Source organism: Castor canadensis, chromosome 1, assembly GCF_047511655.1.
Source record: "Castor canadensis chromosome 1, mCasCan1.hap1v2, whole genome shotgun sequence".
Taxonomy (NCBI): Eukaryota; Metazoa; Chordata; class Mammalia; order Rodentia; family Castoridae; genus Castor; species Castor canadensis.
In genome coordinates, this window is record NC_133386.1 from 175027101 (window position 1) to 175036356 (window position 9256).

Below are 9256 nucleotides of genomic sequence, written 5' to 3' on the forward strand. Positions count from 1 at the left end.
TATACTATAAATTTAAATTTCAGGCCACAGATGGCCACTTTTAGTTAAAATTTGATTATTAGAAGACAGTACAAATTGCTTCAGTAATGTTCATGGCACAGTACAATGTTTTCAATAGCACTTTAGTCCCCTCTCCTGCCGTTGCAGTTCCCTGTTCCTGGGGATATCCACTCTCAAAGCTTTAAAACACAGTTTTCAGCATTCTTTCCTGATATGAATAATTTTATTTTTAAATATGATACTTAAGAGCATGATTGTCATAAAATTTGAACACATCTCTTTGCTTATTTACTTTTTTTATAGTTTACCTTAGTTATTACCAATTTAATATTCATGCCTTTTCTATAATCCTTCCCATATAGCTGTATAAAATATTTTGATAGCACAAATACTCAGATATTCAGTATTTTATTAAGTCAGAAAATTTATTAGAATTTTTGTTATATTTGCTAAATTAGACACTTACAAATAGATTGCATAAACTATATCATTTGTTTTGAAAATCTTCACCTAGTCTATACTTCCGACCTGCTATTCATATACTAGTTTAATATCTCATCAGCAACTGCCCTAATGTTCCAATACTTCTGAGTTCTTTTCAGTTTGGTGGATCATAACACCCAACACATTGCTTTCTATGAATTTAATTGATGGCATTTCTCATGGATCTAACAATCCACCTGTTCCATTTTCTACATTCAGTCAGAAGGAAGATATGGTATCACAAGCACAAAATGAGAACATAATGTTAGAACAAATAGAGTAATCAGAAGTTACAAATGAATTGTGCAAGAAAGAAGCCCTCAATAAACGAGTTGGAGTATAAATAAGTTATCCCAGAAGCTTAAAATAACTAAATGAAAAGCAGCCAATCTTCTTTAGATCATGTATGAAATAATTTCTGGCTTACAACTGCATCTAGGTACCCCATAACACCAACACAAAGTATGGAAAGAAGACTCCTTATAGTAATAAAATGTGGCCTTAAATATTTCACTCCTCTACACCTTCAATGATTTTCTTTTTCCTATATAGAAGAAAAGTCTCTCATTGAGCTCGGAATTTAGTTAGGGAGATAGACAAGTTATCAAACTGTGTGAAATTTATGATAGGTGAATAAACAGAATGTTTTAGTGGCAGAAATGAAAAAGAGCCATACTGAGTCTAGTTGTGTGGGTGGATGTGGATAGACAGATAAAGGGAAACTCCCTGAATGGGCTGGCCCATGTGTTAAAACCTGAAAGGAGGAGATGGAACAAAATGGGAGCAAGCTTTTGTAGGCATCAGTGTTTTTTATCCTGATTGAACTGCAGGTGGATTAAGAGCATGAGATGCATCTAAGGAAACATGCTAAAATAATCATTGGGGCTCATGACAAGTTTGGACAGTATAAACTGTCACGTAATTGATGAGAATCATTTGATGAATCTGACCAGATCAAGCAACGTGTGACTAATATGATGGTGGAAGAGTGGCAGGAAAATAAGACATTCACCCTGGGAAAAGGGTGGAAAATGACTTTTCATCATTTTTGGAACTATGACATGCCTTCTCAAGTCACTGAATTCTCATTATCCACCTGACAGTCTTCCTGTGCTAATGCACCTGTTGGAAGAATGTGAATGGGGACTTGTTCTAAGGACAAAAGAGACTTGTCACTTACCAAAGAAAAGCCAAATAAGTGGTCTGAAGCCATTATTATGCTTCTATACACATATTTCCTATAGTACTCTCACAAAATGTCCATGAAGCAGAGGGCCTTAAGTGGTTTGCTTTGTAATGATTTTTTTAGGAATCTTAATGGAGACTGAGACATTATAATCCATTGCCTACTTATGTGAAATTCAGTAAAATAAGGAATAATGACACAGAAGGCTGAATTTCAAATGTGAAATCCCTCCACCGGATCATTTCACACATGCCTTCCATTAATTTAATGCTTAGCTAAAGCATTGAATTAATCGTGATTTCAGATATAACACTTGATGATTGACTTAAAAACAGACCTAAGAAATGGGAAAGTTTTACTCCCTACCATTCTTCATCTGACAGGACAAAAAGGGGAATGTACTGACCTAAGGAGAATTAGAGATATAGTCAAAAATAAATAAAAGAAATTTAAATGTCAAATAATTCAAGTTCAATAAAAAGTGGGCACACAGGAAATCATTATAACTTTGAACAAAATGTACTGCTAGTAATATAACTTAGAGGATGAAAAATAAATATAAGTCACTCACAAACCCTGCCATTATCAGTAGCAATATAAGCTTTCAGATAGTTAGAAGCAGAACGGTAAAATAGTTGTATATCTTCATAAAATAAGATTTCAAGTGCATTTTGAATTTATAATGGAGCATCCTCAATCAATAATATTATCAAATTTTAAGAAAGGCACAAAATGAGCAATTTCATAATTACAGCATAAGTAATATAATTATTTTAATAGTCTTTGCTAAATGAGAACAGGAAAAGAGAACATTTCCTTAGAGCAGAAGCTTGGGAACATAAAAAATATAATTTATGAAAAGATCCAAATAGTATGGATGGCTTGAATGGCATTCGATGTTGTGAAGGTTTAAAAGAAAATGAAAAAGACCCATAGAGTTTGAATGAAAATTTTATTCCAATTGTAAGAAATTGCAATATACAATAACTGAAATTTACAAATGCTATCTTAGAATAGCTTTCTTCTCAAAATGAACTTGTTAACACTACCTTAAGGTGATTTTGAGTAGTAGATTACTTAAAAAGTTTTGGATCTGTTTCTGGATATTTTACAATTTTTAGAAAGATGGGAAAACATCATATTTTAGTTGCCTTCATCTGCCAGAATTTTCACACATTATCTATAATCTTCAATGTACATCATATATTTATTTCATATAACATTTGATTTGGTGATAGTATTGTCTTCCGAGATCCAGAATGCTTAAGCCCCAAAATAATTAAACACAATGATAAGAAACTAGAGAAAAGGTCAGTTCAAGAAGAATTAACTTAGAAGGTAACACACACGCACAGGAAATCAATGTGAGTCAACTCCCTGTATAGCTACCCTTATCTCAACCAGCAAAAACTCTTGGTCCTTCCTATTATTGCTTATACTCTCTCTACAACAAAATTAGAAATAAGGGCAAAGTAGTTTCTGCCGGGTACTGAGGGGGTGGGGGGGAGAAGAAGGGGGCCGAGTGGGTGGTAAGGGAGGGGGTGGGGGTAGGGGGGAGAAATGACCCAAGAATTGTATGCACATATGAATAAAAAAAAAATTTAAAAAAAAAGAGAGTGCTGTGGACTGAGGGAGGCCTAGGCTCCACAATGTTCTGCTTCTTTCTAGCTGTTTCTTTGTTACCACATTTTTCTCAGGAACAATAAGACCTACCTTTAATATTGTCGAAAATCTAGTTTTTATAAACTATCTGCAAATGTACCAGCCAATAGTTCACAATAAATGTTAGCTATTTTTTTAACTTTTCTCAAGCCTCACAGCTAGTGAATGCCAGGGCTGAAAGTCAAATCCAAAATCTGTCTAACACTAAAGTCTATTTCCCTTCTCTTTGTCATGCTCACTGCCTCCCCCGGAGGAGCTTTCAGAAGGTCACCAGGGAAGAGAGATTAGAAAGAGAATGGTAAATAACATGGAGTATTTATGTGTGAGGGAGAGAGCCTAAAAAAAAAAATTTAAAAATAATAAAAAATGTAATTACACTTGAAATTAGTGACTTGCAAAATATTTTACCTCCTAAAATTTGTTGATGGAGCAAGTATAGCTCAGCTCTTTTCAGCTGGAATTATTGCTGTCTTTCCAAGACACATTGGGGCAGACTAAGTTTCTGTCCTTTTCGATAATACACTGAAGTTGAGTGTGCAAGATAGGTGTCTAAATTAGCCTGTTTTGATCCAATGTCAGGTATGACAGGATTCAGGCTCTGCCCTTCAATAGCCATCAAATATCAGGACAACCCTACGATGCCCTTGCAGACTTCAATTGTTCCATAAAACTGAAATTATGTCTGGGATCCTTGCTCTATTTCCACTCTGGAGATCTAAATCCTACCCAAACACCACTTTTCTTAAGATGAGGATGACTGCAATGTTCATATCATGTTCATCCTTCTCTTGAAATCTTACTTGCAGTCTTATCAAAACCTCTCAGTTTACCAAAGGCCTAGAATAGATAGGCAATATTTTTATTTGTATTATTTTCAATATACCTCCTTAATTCAGATTTTCACTGCTTTGTCCCATATGCCATTTTAGACCTGCCTAGGATGAATCACGGTCTCTTATTTCCAATTCATAACCAAATAAAGGAATGTCCATATGCCTGTACAGAGCCTATCTCCACATGCTCACCCATTTTTTACTTTTTCAGTGTCCTGTGCTACAATGGGGTTGAGCCGTAAGACATCAAGACTATAGCATATAGTAAACATTATTTTTTCAAAGACACAGGTAGAGTTTTAAAACTCTAAAGAACACCTCTAATAGTATTTAAGTATTTTGCTATGGCTTAGATATGAAATATATTCTACAATGCTGGCTCCCAATGAAGCAGTGTTCAGAGGTGGTGTCTTGGGGGGTGATTGGGTCATGAGGGTTCTGCCCTCAACAATTAATCCAATTAATCTGTTGATGGATTCATACTGGATTTTGCAAGAGAGGCTTCATTATAATAACAATCTCTTTCTCTCTCTCTCTCTCTCCTGTCTCTTCACTTCCTGGCTACTATGAGTAAGCAGTTTTGCTTCACAATGCACTGATGTCATGGTTCCCTATTGTGATACTCTGACTCATGAAAGACCTGTAAAAGTGGAGGTAAGTAACCATGGATAGAAGCCTCTGAAAGCATGAGACAAAATTAATCTTTCTTTCATTTCTCTCAGACAATTGGTCACAGTATGAAAAAGCTAATGCATATTTTCACTTATTCTTTACACAAAATCTCCCTTTGCATTAACTTTAAATATTGATAGGACATTTCTTATATAGAAAATATATTATTGTATATAACATTGAAACAGCATTATTATACATTATATATGCATTCATATATAAATATATCTTTAATAACAGTACTCTTTCCCTTTGTATCACTAAAGTTAAAAGCTCTAATGAAGAAGCTATGGAAACAGAAAAAAATAACATTACATATAAGATGTCATCTTTCAATGACTTTCATTATCTCTCTCTCCCAATCTCTTCTACTTCCTTCTAGGACAAAACTATTGTTATTACTGCAGGTTTAAAACATGCGTACCAGTTTGAGCAAAATAGACCTCACATCAACTAAATTATCAATTGAATTCTAATTTGGCTATTATAGGCAGCAAGAGGTAAAACTGTCAATTTCTTCATTTTTTTCCATATTTTCAATTGAGGTTTTCAAACATTCACAAGATTAAAAAATGTGTTTTTATCTACAAAAATAGGACATATGATTCAGTGAGAGAAAATTAACTTGGGATCTGCTATATTCATTTATCATGTCATATTTTTCTGACATAAATACACTAATGTTTCAAGGAAATTCCTTGAAAAGACAGACTCCGAGACTTTGTTTTTAATAAGGCATGGATATGACTAAATGTTGGTATTAGAACTGATTACTTTTAAGTACAGTGTTATTTTTCCTGTGTATCATTTAAAGAAAAATATGAGTAATACCTATAGCCAGTCAATTGTGTTTATGGTCATGTTAAAATTTGTCTTTCTCCAGAAATTCTTGTGAAGATAAAGCCATGTTCTTTAGAACAAGTTTTTTAAAACAATTTTCTGAACTCAGAGCCTGTCTCACATACTACTTGAGTCACACCCTTAGTAGGGCCTATAACATAGCTAGGATCACAGGTGCCTGCCACCCCTCTAGATTTATTTATTAAGGTGGTGGGGGGGGGTCTCACTCACTCTATGTTCATGCTTGCTTTGAACCATGATCCTCCTGATCTCTGCCTCTGAGTAAAGACTATAGGCTTGAGCTACCAATATCAGCCTGAACAATTTTAACAAATAAAGTTAATATTTTTCAGAAGCAACTTGGTTTGAAAGATGTATTATTTTTGCATTATAAATTGAAAGTTACTAAATGTGAATGAAATTTCTTAAGATAATAAATTCACGATGCCATTGGAGACCTCCCAAAGACTACCTTTTCCAGTCAATCTGTCCATTTGTAACTCCTCTCTTTTCCCTGTTAATGCTCATTTTTTCTCCTAAAGTGTTCTATTTATTGGCTACTAAGTATGACCTTTACTCTTCTATCTTAATCTATTCTCATTCCCCATAATGTCTGTCTCCTTCCTCATTCCTTGAATTGACACCCAAATTCTTACTAGACAATATTTTCTTCTGATTAAATTAGCTTCTTTTCTCCACTCTCTGCTCCAGAGGAAATTTTGGACATTGTCAGCTCTCGCTTTTCCCTGGACCTATGGGGATCTCCTTCCTTAAGGTCATTCGGGCTCTTCTCAACATTCTTCGGACACATTTAACACATCCTAGAATTTTTCTTTCATAACTTGTCATAGGAATTCCTGCTATGTATTCATATTCCTAGAGGCATTAGCCTCTTGAACTATCTCAGAGGAAGAGAAGGTTCAAAGAGGATATTTACCAGTTTACATTCAGCTAGCATTTGAGATAGCTGAAAGAGGAATCTTTGAATAACATCCTTTATCCATTTTAACTCTTAGTGATGAGAATTTTGCAGCACTTTGAGATATCACTGATTACAAACTGATTTTAATGTATTATCTTTTCTTCTTTGGATTTTCCTTTGGGCCTTATTCATTTATTCCATGTGTCAATTTTTGATTGATGGAAATATGCACATGGAATTAATGCCAGAGTGACACAATCTACATGTACCTTAATTTTGAATAATCTGTTACTTTTTTATACTTAGCAGGACACACTGAGGTAACATAATCTAGTCCTACAAGATAAAAAAAGGAGAATTGCTTCATAATTCTGTTTATGTCTTGGTTAGATGTTTCTCCAAAAACTGAGAGAAATAAAATAAGTTGGACAAGTATAGATGTAAAACATCACATAAGTTTCTTGTTTCCTAAAACCTAGGGAATGTAACATCACAAAATTTTTCCATTTTCTAATATAAAAGTACAAAATTCTGGAAGAATAATGTGTGGATTTCACATACCTTTGCACAGCTCTAATAGCATTATAAAATGAGCATCTGACTATTGGAATTGGAGTTTGCAGGTATAGAGTCAGATAAATTTCTTTCAGACTTTTTCATAACCACCTGATATTACATTATGCTTTTTGCCCAAAATCTGTGTCTGGTAGGGAAAAAGAATCAAATAATAAAAATTCAATATGAGATCTGTTTCTTTTTTAAAAAATTCTTGAGATGATTCTTACATTTTCAAAAATCCCATGTTTTCCAACTTTGGGAGATAGATATTATTTTATATATGTCAACATCTTGTGCACTACAGTCTGTGATTATAGGATTAGGCATATGTGTACCAAAGTACTCTTAACTCCCTTAAATAAAGGACATTTAACAACAGTTCCCTACAAATAATTTGTGTATATCAATTGACACTAAATCCACAAATCAGCATAAACTTTAATTAAAATTATAATTTAATTGGGATCAATAAAAAATAAAATGTTGCTTTGGTTTTTGAATATTCTATATTATTCAATATATAAAACACAACCCAGCAAACATTAAGATTCAAAAATCCAAACTTTTGTACTGTGTATTTTCTGGAAATTTTTTAGTATGTGTATTAAACTATGTCAGTCTGTTAATGTTTTAACATGTTTTAGAGATTTTTATTTAGAAAAATGATAATACACTGCCATTTTGAAGAGGCTCAGCTTATAGGAAAATATGTTGTATATACAATTATATACATATCATCAATGGTGAAAAGTTAATAGCTTTCCTCTAAAATAAGAAATGAGAAAAAAGGCGTTCATTTTTGCCATGCTATCAACATCTTACTAGAAGTCAGAGTAGTTAAATAAGAACAAGTAAAGATATGAAAATTGATGAGATAGTTTATCTCTGCTTGCAGATGATATGAATATTATATTCTAGTCAAAAGAAACTACTTTATCAAAAATCTCAGTGAAATTTTATTGTATCAATTATTAAGGGAAAAACAGTTTATCATTATAAGTAACAAGTTAGCACTTACAATAAAAATTATCTAGAGGAAAGTAACATTAATTGAAATAGACTTACTACTAAGTTGTAATTTTTATTAATTCTTATAATTAGTAATTAGTACTTTTTTACTAATATAGATTCAAATTCTTACTAATATAGATTCAAATTCTATGCTTACCACTAAAAATCAACCTAATAATGATTTCATTCAAGCATATTGAAATGTAGTATCTTCCATATTCAATATTGATTAGAAAAGTATATTTTTCTGTCTTAATTTATCAGTAAAAGTAAGCTTATCCTTACACCCCAATTTCTTTTTAAATCCTGAGATTAACTTGTTTGTCTTAAAGCTTAAAGTTAGATGCCTCCTTAAACTTAGGAACCCACAGAATTAACAGCTACTCACAAACAAATTTGGTTGTGGTAGTTCTTTTAATTAGTTCTGACCTTATCCTTATCTCAAAATCACTTATTACTCTCCTCCACACAATTTATTCTTACTAACCTAGAAGCATAAGTTTATCTTGGTATTTTGTTTTTCCATCCCCACATAGTTCATCCTGTCCAAATTTTCTGGATGCAAGATCTAAGATAGTACTATATCATTTTGTACGAGATTACTTGTTATGAAACTTGTAATTATAGATGTAAATAATTTAACCCTTTCAGTATTTAACCAGTTTCAGTAAATTATTTTGAATTATTTTAAAATCATGTAGGGCATACAAAATGGACCTTACATCTTTTACAGTGTTTTCTTTAATCTGTAGCCTAAAACAATACAAAAAATGGCAAGAAATTTTCTTCAAATCCTCATTTTTGTTTTAAAGTGAACAATATAATCCCACCATGTTCAAAAATAGATATTTTATGTAGAACACACAAGAAATACAAAGGTAGACTGAGTTTTTCCTACCAATTATCTACTTCTATTCATTTTTCTATTGTTCAATGTAGCACAGACATAAAATTTTACATTTAACAATAACTAGACTATACAGATACATAAAATAAATATTGTATTGGTAAATATTTTGGTAGTTACTATTAAGGATATCTTCATTCTTTATATTACACAATAATTTTGTTTTACTACCAATGGGATTT